The following is a 13101-nucleotide window of genomic DNA, read 5'->3' on the forward strand; positions in this document are numbered from 1 at the left end:
CTTCCATCAATGTAATTGTCTGCATCACTGCCAATCCCCCATGTTTATATAATACATATATACATACACATACATACACACATACACACACATACACAAATACAGTGGGGGAAAAAAGTATTTAGTCAGCCACCAATTGTGCAAGTTCTCCCACTTAAAAAGATGAGAGAGGCCTGTAATTTTCATCATAGGTACACGTCAACTATGACAGACAAATTGAGGAAAAAAAATCCAGAAAATCACATTGTAGGATTTTTAATGAATGTATTTGCAAATTATGATGGAAAATAAGTATTTGGTCACCTACAAACAAGCAAGATTTCTGGCTCTCACAGACCTGTAACTTCTTCTTTAAGAGGCTCCTCTGTCCTCCACTCGTTACCTGTATTAATGGCACCTGTTTGAACTTGTTATCAGTATAAAAGACACCTGTCCACAACCTCAAACAGTCACACTCCAAACTCCACTATGGCCAAGACCAAAGAGCTGTCAAAGGACACCAGAAACAAAATTGTAGACCTGCACCAGGCTGGGAAGACTGAATCTGCAATAGGTAAGCAGCTTGGTTTGAAGAAATCAACTGTGGGAGCAATTATTAGGAAATGGAAGACATACAAGACCACTGATAATCTCCCTCGATCTGGGGCTCCACGCAAGATCTCACCCCGTGGGGTCAAAATGATCACAAGAACGGTGAGCATCCCAGAACCACACGGGGGGACCTAGTGAATGACCTGCAGAGAGCTGGGACCAAAGTAACAAAGCCTACCATCAGTAACACACTACGCGGCCAGGGACTCAAATCCTGCAGTGCCAGACGTGTCCAGGCCCGTCTGAAGTTTGCTAGAGTGCATTTGGATGATCCAGAAGAGGATTGGGAGAATGTCATATGGTCAGATGAAACCAAAATATAACTTTTTGGTAAAAACTCAACTCGTCGTGTTTGGAGGACAAAGAATGCTGAGTTGCATCCAAAGAACACCATACCTACTGTGAAGCATGGGGGTGGAAACATCATGCTTTGGGGCTGTTTTTCTGCAAAGGGACCAGGACGACTGATCCGTGTAAAGGAAAGAATGAATGGGGCCATGTATCGTGAGATTTTGAGTGAAAACCTCCTTCCATCAGCAAGGGCATTGAAGATGAAACGTGGCTGGGTCTTTCAGCATGACAATGATCCCAAACACACCGCCCGGGCAACGAAGGAGTGGCTTCGTAAGAAGCATTTCAAGGTCCTGGAGTGGCCTAGCCAGTCTCCAGATCTCAACCCCATAGAAAATCTTTGGAGGGAGTTGAAAGTCCGTGTTGCCCAGCGACAGCCCCAAAACATCACTGCTCTAGAGGAGATCTGCATGGAGGAATGGGCCAAAATACCAGCAACAGTGTGTGAAAACCTTGTGAAGACTTACAGAAAACGTTTGACCTGTGTCATTGCCAACAAAGGGTATATAACAAAGTATTGAGAAACTTTTGTTATTGACCAAATACTTATTTTCCACCATATTATATTATATTATATTATATAAACCATATTATATTATATTATATTATTATATTATATATATTATAATTTGCAAATAAATTCATAAAAAATCCTACAATGTGATTTTCTGGAAATGTTTTTCTCATTTTGTCTGTCATAGTTGACGTGTACCTATGATGAAAATTACAGGCCGCTCTCATCTTTTTAAGTGGGAGAACTTGCACAATTGGTGGCTGACTAAATACTTTTTTTCCCCACTGTACATTTTATGGACACAGTCAATTTTACAATAATTATATTTTGTTTGTTTTTTCTCCTGAACTTCTTCTACTCTCAACCTCTCCGATCATTTTCATGATGTCCTTCCGGTTTGCTTCTATATGCCATATGTTTCTAACTGTGCTCTTTCACAAAAGCTCCCAACCTACAACCTACAGTGCATATACTTATTATGGACACAGTATGCTTACATTATTAGTTATCTTGTTATTAGTTGTTGTTAGTTGTTATTAGTCCCATCCTTCAGCTCCATTCAACACCTCCCATCTATCTCTTAACACCATCCATATTGGATTTATATTTGCCATATATTTTTCAACTGTACTGTGATGTTTTACGAATGTTCTGAACCCTTCTATTCTCATTGTTTCTACAGATTGTAAATTGAAAATAAACACGGGTGGGTGTTGCTATGGTGACCAATGAGCTAAGATAAGATGGGGATTTGCCTAGAAGGGATTTATAGATGACCTGGAGCCATGTAGAAAGAGAGCAGTGTCATATGCATTTCAGAGAGATATAGGAAGAGTGAAGTGTCCTATGCATTTGAGAGATATAGAAAGAGAGTAGTGTCCTATGCATTTGAGAGAGATATAGAAAGAGTGCAGTGTCCTATGCATTTGAGAGAGATATAGAAAGAGTGCAGTGTCCTATGCATTTGAGAGAGATATAGAAAGAGAGCATTGTCATATGCATTATGAGAGAGATATAGAAAGAGAGCAGTGTCATATGCATTATGAGAGAGATATAGAAAGAGAGCAGTGTCATATGCATTTGAGAGAGATATAGAAAGAGAACAGTGTCATATGCGTTATGAGACAGATATAGAAAGAGAGCAGTGTCTAATTCAGATTCCAAGATGGCAAAGCAGTGCGGTCGTGTTTTCTGTAGTATCCTCATGTAAATAGTCTGTTTTTTGTTTTTTTGTCTTTTTCGTATATTTTTCTCAATCTCACTTTCCATCCTTTAACTAAATATACTTTCCTGCAACCCAACATACCCAATGTGGAATGGATTCTGTTGTTTCTTCATACCTTTTTATCCAGAACCTCTGGCTGAAACTAGCCAGCTAGCCAGCTAACTAGCTACTTGCTATTAGCCAACTTTAGCGGTCTTCACCATTGTCCGTGGCTGGGGCCTGCACTACCTACCAGCCAGGTCTAGCCTGGACAATTGTCGGCCAGTCTGCACAGTCTGCACATCGCGCTATCGAGCCAGAGCATATCGGATTTTCTGCCGGAATCACTGAATCACTGGACTTTAACACCAGATCATCGCAACTAGCTAGCTGCAACCGAATGGCTGTTGTCGTTGTTGGCTAATCACCACTGTCCTGAAGCTAACCCCAGTTAGCCTTGAGCTAGCCTCGAGCCAAGCCCATCTCCCGGCTATCTACCTCTTTGTCAACCGGACGGGACCTCCTGGTGTTGACACAGAGCCCCGTCGATCCATCACGACTGGTCTGCCGACGTAATCGTCTGATGTGGTTTCAACAGGCTTCCCGTTGCGACGACCACGAAGATCCATCTGCTAGCCCCGGCCCGCTAGCACACTCAATCAACGGCCGTGCCTCCAGCTTGCCTGTAGCGTAGCAGACACTGAACTGCTCCCGGACTTACTTATTGCTGTTCACTGGACATTATGATCACTCAGCTACACAGCTGATGCCTGCTGGACTGTTCCTTTATACGGTACCCCATCCTGTTTAGCCTCAGCTCAAGCTTTCTTCGCCGTTACCAGCTGTTGTCTTAGCTCTCTCGAATAGCACCTGTGACTGCTTTATGCCTCTCTCCCATGTCAATATACCTTGCCTATTAATGTTTCGGTTAGTTCTAACTGTACTTTTTCAATGTAGAGCCCCCAGTCCTGCTCAACCTGTCTCAGATAGCTCCTTTGTCCCACCCCCCACACACGCGGAGACAGGCTCGATCGGTGCCTCCAGTGATGCTATCTCTTTCCTCTTTACCCAACGCTTAGGTTTACCTCCACTGTACTCATATCCTTCCATATCCTTGTCTGAACATAATGCCCTGAATCTATTCTACAACGCCCGGAAATCTGCCCCTTTTTTCTATGCACCCAACGCACTAGAAGACCAGTTCTTAAAGCCTTTAGCCGTATCCTTATTCTACTCCTCCTCTGTTCCTCTGGTGATGTAGAGGTTAACCCAGGCCCTGTAGCCCCCAGTATCACTCCTGCTCCCCAGGCGCTATCATTTGTTGACTTCTGTAACCGCAAAAGCCTTGGTTTCTTGCATGTTAACATCAGAAGCCTCCTCCCTAAGTTTGAGTTATTCACTGCGTTAGCACACTCCGCCAACCCTGATGTTCTAGCAGATTCTGAAATTTCCATTCCCAACTACAACATTTTCCGTCTAGATAGAACTGCCGAAGGGTGCGGAGTTGCAATCTACTGTAGAGATAGCCTGCAGAGCTCTATCATACTATCCAGGTCTGTGCCCAAACAGTTTGAGCTTCTACTTCTAAAAATCCACCTTTCCAGAAATAAGTCTCTCACTGTTGCCACTTGCTACAGACCCCCCTCAGTCCCCAGCTGTGCCCTGAACACCATATGTGAATTGATTGCCCCCCATCTATCCTCAGAGTTCGTATTGCTTGGTGACCTAAACTGGGATATGCTTAACACCCCGGCCGTCCTACAATCTAAACTAGATGCCCTCAATCCCACACAAATTATCAAGGAACCTACCAGGTACAACCCTAAATCCGTTAACATGGGCACCCTCATAGATATCATCCTGACTAATTTACCCTCTAAATACACCTCCGCTGTCTTCAACCAGGATCTCAGCGATCACTGCCTCATTGCTTGCGTTCGTAATGGGTCCGCGGTCAAACGACCACCCCTCACACTGTCAAACGCTCCCTAAAACACTTGAGCAAGCAGGCCTTTCTAATTGACCTAGCCCGGGTATCCTGGATGGATATTGACCTCATTCCATCAGTAGAGGATGCCTGGTTGTTCTTTAAAAGTGCTTTCCTCTCCATCTTAAATAAGCATGCCCCATTCAAAAAACTCTGAACTAAGAACAGATATAGCCCCTGGTTCACCCCAGACTTGACTGCCCTTGACCAGCACAAAAACATCCTGTGGCGTATTGCATTAGCATCAAACAGCCCCTGCGATATGCAACTTTTCAGGGAAGTCAGGAACCAATGTACACAATCAGTTAGGAAAGCAAGGGCTAACTTTTTCAAACAGAAATTTGCATCCTGTAGCACTAACTCCAAAAAGTTTTGGGACACTGTAAAGTCCATGGAGAATAAGAGCACCTACTCCCAGCTGCCCACTGCACTGAGGATAGGAATTTTATAAAATTAGCCGCCAAAATTGTCGCAACCCCTATTACCAGCCTGTTCAACCTCTCTTTCGTATCGTCTGAGATCCCCAGAGATTGGAAAGCTGCCGTGGTCATCCCCCTCTTCAAAGGGGGTGACACTCTAGATCCAAACTGGTACAGACCTATATCCATCCTGCCCTGCCTTTCGAAAGTATTTGAAAGCCATGTTAACAAACAGATCACCGACCATTTCGAATCCCACCGTACCTTCTCCGCTATGCAATCTGTTTTCCGAGCTGGTCATGGGTGTACCTCAGTCACGCTCAAGGTCCTAAATGATATAATAACCGCGATCGATAAAAGACAGTACTGTGCAGCCGTCTTCATTGACCTGGCCAAGGCTTTTGACTCTGTCAATCACCGCATTCTTATTGGCAGACTAAATAGCCTTGGTTTCTCAAATGACTGCCTCGCCTGGTTCACCAACTACTTCTCAGATAGAGTTCAACGTGTCAAATCGGAGGGCCTGTTGTCTGGACCTCTGGCAGTATCAATGGGGGTGCCACAGGGTTCAATTCTCGGGCCGACTCTATTCTCTGTGTATATCAATGATGTCGCTCTTGCTGCTGGTGACTCTCAGATCCACCTCTACGCAGACGACACCATTTTGTGTACATCTGGCACTTCATTGGACACTGTGTTAACAAACCTCCAAACGAGCTTCAATGCCATACAACACTCCTTCCGTGGCCTCCAACTGCTCTTAAACGCTAGTAAAACTAAATGCATGCTCTTCAATCGAACGCTGCTTGCACCCGCCTGCCCGACTAGAATCACTACTCTCGGCGGGTCTGACTTAGAATATATGTACAACTACAAATAACTAGGTGTCTGGTTAGACCGTAAACTCTCCTTCCAGACTCACATTAAGCATCTCCAATCCAAAGTTACATCTAAATTCGGCTTCCTATTTCGCAACAAAGCCTCCTTCACTCATGCTGCTAAACATGCCCTCGTAAAACTGACTATCCTTGACTTCGATCCTTGACTTCGGCGATGTCATTTACAAAATAGCTTCCAACACTCTACTCAGCAAATTGGATGTAGTCTATCACAGTGCCATCCGTTTTGTCACCAAAGCCCCATATACTACCCACCATTGTGACCTGTACGCTCTCGTTGGCTGGCCCTCACTATATATTCGTCGCCAAACCCACTGGCTCCAGGTCATCTACAAATCACTTCTAGGCAAATCCCTGCCTTATCTTAGCTCATTGGTCACCATAGCAACACCCACCCGTAGTATGCGTTCCAGCAGGTATATCTCACTGGTCATCCCCAAAGCCAGCACCTCCTTTGGCCGCCATTCCTTCCAGTTCTCTGCTGCCAATGACTGGAACGAACTGCAAAAATCTCTGAAGCTGGAGACCCTTATCTCCCTCACTATCTTTAAGCATCAGTTGTCAGAGCAGCAGCTTACTGATCACTGCACCTGTACACAGCCCATCTGTAATTATCCCACCCAACTACCTCATCCCCATATTCTTATTTACATTGTTATTTATTTTTCTCATTTGCACCCCAGTATCTCTATTTGCACATATTCTGCACATCTATCACTCCAGTGTTAATACTACCATAACTTACTACATTTGCACACACTCTATATAGATTTTCTATTGTGTTATTGACTGTACGTTTTGTTTATTCCATATGTAACTCTGTGTTGTTGTTGTTTTTACCGCATTGCTTTGCTTTATCTTGGCCAGGTCGCAGTTGTAAATGAGAACTTGTTCTCAGCTGGCTTACCTGGTTAAATAAAGGTGAAATAAAATAAATAAAAATAATGCATTTGAGAGACATACAGAAAGAGAGCAGTGTCATATGCATTTGAGAGAGATATTGAAAGAAAGCGGTGTCATGCGTTATGAGAGAGATATAGAAAGAGAGCAGAGTCATATGCATTTGAGAGAGATATAGGAAGAGTGCAGTGTCCTATGCATTTGACAGAGATATAGAAAGAGAGTAGTGTCCTATGCATTTGAGAGAGATATAGAAAGAGTGCAGAGTCCAATGCATTTGAGAGAGATATAGAAAGAGAGCAGTGTCCTATGCATTTGAGAGAGAGATAGAAAGAGAGCAGTGTTATATGCGTTATGAGAGAGATATAGAAAGAGAGCATTGTCATATGCATTTGAGAGAGATATAGAAAGAGAACAGTGTCCTATTCATTTGAGAGAGATATAGAAAGAGAGCAGTGTTATATCCGTTATGAGAGAGATATAGAAAGAGAGTAGTGTCATATGCATTTGAGAGAGATATAGAAAGAGTGCAGTGTCATATGCATTTGAGAGAGATATAGAAAGAGAGCAGTGTCATATGCATTTGAGAGAGATATTGAAAGAAAGCAGTGTCATGCGTTATGAGAGAGATATAGAAAGAGAGTAGTGTCCTATGCATTTGAGAGAGATATAGAAAGAGTGCAGTGTCCAATGCATTTGAGAGAGATATAGAAAGAGAGCAGTGTCCTATGCATTTGAGAGAGAGATAGAAAGAGAGCAGTGTTATATGCGTTATGAGAGAGATATAGAAAGAGAGCATTGTCATATGCATTTGAGAGAGATATAGAAAGAGAACAGTGTCATATGCATTTGAGAGAGATATTGAAAGAAAGCAGTGTCATGCGTTATGAGCGAGATATAGAAAGAGAGCAGTGTCATATGCATTTGACAGAGATATAGAAAGAGTGCAGTGTCCAATGCATTTGAGAGAGATATAGAAAGAGAGCAGTGTCCTATGCATTTGAGAGAGAGATAGAAAGAGAGCAGTGTTATATGCGTTATGAGAGAGATATAGAAAGAGAGCATTGTCATATGCATTTGAGAGAGATATAGAAAGAGAACAGTGTCCTATTCATTTGAGAGAGATATAGAAAGAGAGCAGTGTTATATCCGTTATGAGAGAGATATAGAAAGATAGTAGTGTCATATGCATTTGAGAGAGATATAGAAAGAGTGCAGTGTCATATGCATTTGAGAGAGATATAGAAAGAGAGCTGTGTCATATGCATTTGAGAGAGATATAGAAAGAGAGCAGTGTCATATGTGTTTGAGAGAGATATAGAAAGAGAGCAGTGTCATATGTGTTTGAGAGATATATAGAAAGAGTGCAGTGTCCTATGCATTTGAGAGAGATATAGAAAGAGAGCAGTGTCATATGCATTTGAGAGAGAGATAGAAAGAGAGCAGTGTCCTATGCATTTGAGAGAGATACAGAAAGAGAGCAGTGTCCTATGCATTTGAGGGTGAAATAGAAAGAGATCAGTGTCATATGCATTTAATAGAGATACAGAAAGAAAGCAGTGTCATATGCATTATGAGAGAGATATAGAAAGAGAGCAGTGTCATATGTGTTTAAGAGAGATATAGAAAGAGTGCAGTGTCCTATGCATTTGAGAGAGATATAGAAAGTGAGCAGTGTCCTATTCATTTGAGAGAGATATAGAAAGAGAGCAGTGTTATATGCATTTGAGAGAGAGATAGAAAGAGAGCAGTGTTATATGCGTTATGAGGGAGATATAGAAAGAGAGTAGTGTCATATGCGTTATGAGAGAGAGATATAGAAAGAGCGCAGAGTCTAATTAATTTGAGAGAGATACAGAAAGAGAGCAGTGTCCTATTCATTTGAGAGAGATATGGGAAGAGTGCAGTTTATTTTATTTTATTTTATTTTATTTCACCTTTATTTAACCAGGTAAGTCAGTTGAGAACAAGTTCTCATTTACAACTGCGACCTGGTAGTGTCCTATGCATTTGAGAGAGATATAGAAAGAGTGCAGTGTCATATGCGTAATGAGAGAAATACAGAAAGAGATAAGTGTCTAATGCATTTGAGAGAGATACAGAAAGAGAGCAGTGTCCTATGCATTTGAGAGAGATATAGAAATAGAGCAGTGTCATATGCGTTTGAGAGAGATATAGAAAGAGAGCTGTGTCATATGCATTTGAGAGAGATATAGAAAGAGAGCAGTGTCATATGCATTTGTGTGAGATATAGAAAGAGTGCAGTGTCCTATGCATTTGAGAGATATATAGAAAGAGAGCAGTGTCCTATGCATTTGAGAGAGATATGGAAAGAGAACAGTGTCATATGCGTTTGAGAGACATACAGAAAGAAAACAGGGGAAAACAATATGACATTGACAGCATTGGCACATAATCAGTTTTGATAGGCAGTTAATGTTTCAATTCAACAGTAAAAGTCCTTACAAATAAGCAGCCATAAGTAAGGAGGCGAATACAGATACAAGTTATATGTGAAAGGTTGAACAGCTTTTCATCAGAAAGACACACCAGTGTCCTTTAGGGGGTCTGGAATTGGAACTTGGCTCCTTATCAATCCATGGAGCCGTCGCATGCAGATGAACAAAGTCAGTTCTGTCCTCTTCCTCCTCTTCCGAAAATCCACTGAACGCCAAACTTTTAGTCGAGCTCTCGCTCTCGCTCTCGCTCTCGCTCTCGCTCTCTCTCTCGCTCTCTCTCTCTCTCTCTCTCTCTCTCTCTCTCTCTCTCTCTCTCTCTCTCTCCCTCCCTCCCTCTCTCTATCTCTCTCTCGCTCCCTCTCTCTCGCTCTCTCTCTCTCACTCTCTCTCGCTCCCTCCCTGTCTCTCTCTCTCTCTCGCTCCCTCCCTCCCTCCCTCCCTCTCGCTCTCTCTCGCTCTCTCTCTCTCTCTCGCTCCCTCCCTCTCCTCGCTCTCTCTCTCTCTCTCTCTCTCTCTCTCTCTCTCTCGCTCCCTCCCTCTCTCGCTCTCTCGCTCTCTCTCTCTCGCTCTCTCTGCTCTCTCTCTCTCTCGCTCTCTCTCTCTCTCTCTCTCTCTCTCGCTCTCTCTCTCACCTCTCTCTCTCTCTCTCTCTCTCTCTCTCTCGCTCCCTCTCTCTCACTCTCTCTGCTCTCTCTCCCTCTCTCACTCACTCACTCTCTCTCTCTCTCTCTCTCTCTCTCTCTCTCTCTCTCTCTCTCTCTCTCTCTCTCTCTCTCTCTCTCTCTCTCTCTCTCTCTCTCTCGCTCTCTCTCACTCTCTCCCTCTCACTCTCTCACTCTCTCTCTCTGGCTCCCTCCCTCTCTCTCACTCGCTCTCTCTCTCTCTCTCTCTCTCTCTCTCGCTCTCTCGCTCTCTCGCTCTCTCGCTCTCTCTCTCTCTCGCTCTTTCGCTCTCTCTCTCGCTCTCTCTCTCTCTCTCTCGGCCTCTCTCTCTCCCTCCCTCCCCTCTCCCTGTTTCTTTCCCTCTCTCCTCCTTCATTTGTTCGGATAAATGGGCGGATTAGGGCTACACTCTGCAAATGTAAATCAGTTGGTGGGGAGATCAAACGCTAAAAGTTGATTTTGCCCTTCGGTCCACAACCTCTTGCTTCATATCAGAATTTAAAATGTTACAGTTATTCTTTGGTAAACCCTCAGAGAATAAGAAGTAGAGTAGAGCTCTGATGGCCAGCTATAGCAGTGAGCTCACCCTATCTCAAACTCAAAAGTTACTGGCGACCCCTAAACTAAACTCTATAACTGTACAATAATTATAAAAGAAATAGCAAGCAGAGTTGTGGAGAAATTCTTCTAGTTTTATACACATTTATCTGTGTCTTAAGTAATGTGTGTCAGAGATCAAGGTGTGATATATTTTGCCAAAATATCATACAATTCTATTCAACAGCTTGGTTTATTTGTCAGCCATGAAGCATGAATGAGGAAATATCAGCTAAACGCCTGCAGAATAAGTATTAAAACCCCTCCTGTCTGAAATGCTTCACCTTTATAATGCATTCATTATCCATTCTGATTCAAACTGCCTTAAGTTCACAACAAATCATTCATGAACTCTTATAACACAAACAAGCAGTTGAAGGCCTGCGGTAGCAAAGGTTTAATGGAATGTGATGCCGGGCATAAGACTCAAATTGGTTAGGACACAAAGACATGACCTTTCAGAGGAGTATAGTATCAATACAATTAAGAAAGGAGAGTCACTAACTGTCCGAACAGATAATCATGAAATATGAAAAAGCTATGTGGTCATTGAAGCTGTGTGGTTGTTTGTCTGTTAATTTATAAACATGTATGAGCAATTCAGATTAAACATAATGCTCTATTAGAGTTTGGATTGGATTTAAAGGGACGGTATCCAGATGATATCGTCATCTAGCCAAAATAAAGGAAGAGAAAGGGGGATACCTAGTCAGTTGTACAGTGCAACTGTAGTTTTGGAGAGCGACACATATATGCGTCCCAAATGGCACCCTATTCCCTACAGTGCACTGCTTTGGACCGTGGGTCAAAACGTAATACACTATAAAGGGAATAGGGTGCCATTTGGAACGCAACCCACATTTCATACACACAAATAACCTCCACTTCTTTAACTAGGCAAGTCAGTTAAGAACAAGTTCTTATTTACAATGACGGCCTACACCGGCCAAACCCAGACGACGCTGGGCCAATTGTGCGCCGCCCTATGGGACTCCCAATCACGGCCGGATTGTGATACAGCCTGGAATCGAACCAGGGTCTGTAGTGACGCCTCTAAGACTGAGATGTAGTGCCTTAGACCGCTGCGCCACTCAGGAGCCGTTGCTCAGTGGTGTGACAGTCAAACAGCACATGTATGATTTTTTAAATATTCTCTCTCTAGAAACCTTCACTCTGATTGTTATTCATTTTTCAAGCCTCGGCCAATTAAAACGTAGAAGAGGTTGTGCAGCAAAAAAACTGCAGAAGCCGGGAGGGAGCGCGTGCACACCTTCTGAAGTCACTCTACACGGCTACTGTCTGCCGAGGCTGCCTCTCTGATAGCTTAAGGAGTTTAATTCAAAACACCTAGGAAAATAATATCCCCAACCTAAGATGCTAGGAGATTCTGCTGCAAATTGGCCTTGTGCACTCCACTGCATTAAAGTCAGAGAGACGAGGGCCTAGAGCAGGGTTTACCAACTGGCGGCCTGCGGGTGATAAAAATAAATACAATTGTTGGACCAAAAAAATGCAAATCAGCTCTAAGTTATTTTAATTTTGGAAATCTGTTCCAAAGTATTCCCACGCCTACTAGAGAGATATACTGTACATGTATGTGGTTGTGTACCAATGTAAGCAAGGTTTGAAATTATTGTTTTAGTCAAATATTATATCTGTTTGGGCTTCTTGGGTTCAATTTGCAGTCTACAAATTATTTGTAATTATGTTCTGGCCATCCGTTTAAGAAAGAAATCAGTTCAAGTAATCCTACCTGGTCTTCCTGACGGGCCGCCCCCAGGTGGTGAGGGTAGGCAACAACACATCCACCACGCTGACCCTCAACAGGGGGACCACTCAGGGGTGCGTGCTTAGTCTCCTCCAGTACTCCCTGTTCACCCACGGCTGCGTGGCCGCACACAACTCCAACACCATCATTAAGTTTGCTGGCGACACGATGGTGGTTGGCCTGATCACCGACGACAATCAGACAGCCTATAGGGAGGAGGTTAGTGACCTGGCAGTGTGGTGCCAGGACAACAACCTCTCCCTTAATGTCAGCAAGACAATGGAACTGATCGTGGACTACAGGAAACAAAGATCCGTGCACGCCCCCATCCACATCGACGGGGCTGTAGTGGAAAGGGTCGAGAGCTTCAAGTTCCTCAGTGTCCACTTCACTATGGAATTTGCTTGGTCCACACAGACCAACACAGTCATGAAGAAAGCACGACAACGTCTCTTCCCCCTCAGGAGGCTGAAAATATTAGGTATGGGCCCTTATACCCTCAAAAAGTTATACAGCTGCACCATTGAGATAATTTTGACTGGCTACATCACCTCTTGGTATGGCAACTGCTTGGCATCTGACTGCAAGGAGCTACAGAGGGTAGTGCGTACAGCCCAGTACATCACTGGGGCCGAGCTCCCTGCCATCCAGGACCTCTATACCAGGCGGTGTCAGAAGAAGGCCCTAAAAATGGTCAAAGACTCCAGCCATCCAAGTCATAGACTGTTCTCTGTTCTCATAGAGGGTTTC

This window comes from Coregonus clupeaformis, chromosome 12 (assembly GCF_020615455.1).
Source record: "Coregonus clupeaformis isolate EN_2021a chromosome 12, ASM2061545v1, whole genome shotgun sequence".
NCBI classification, from domain to species: Eukaryota; Metazoa; Chordata; class Actinopteri; order Salmoniformes; family Salmonidae; genus Coregonus; species Coregonus clupeaformis.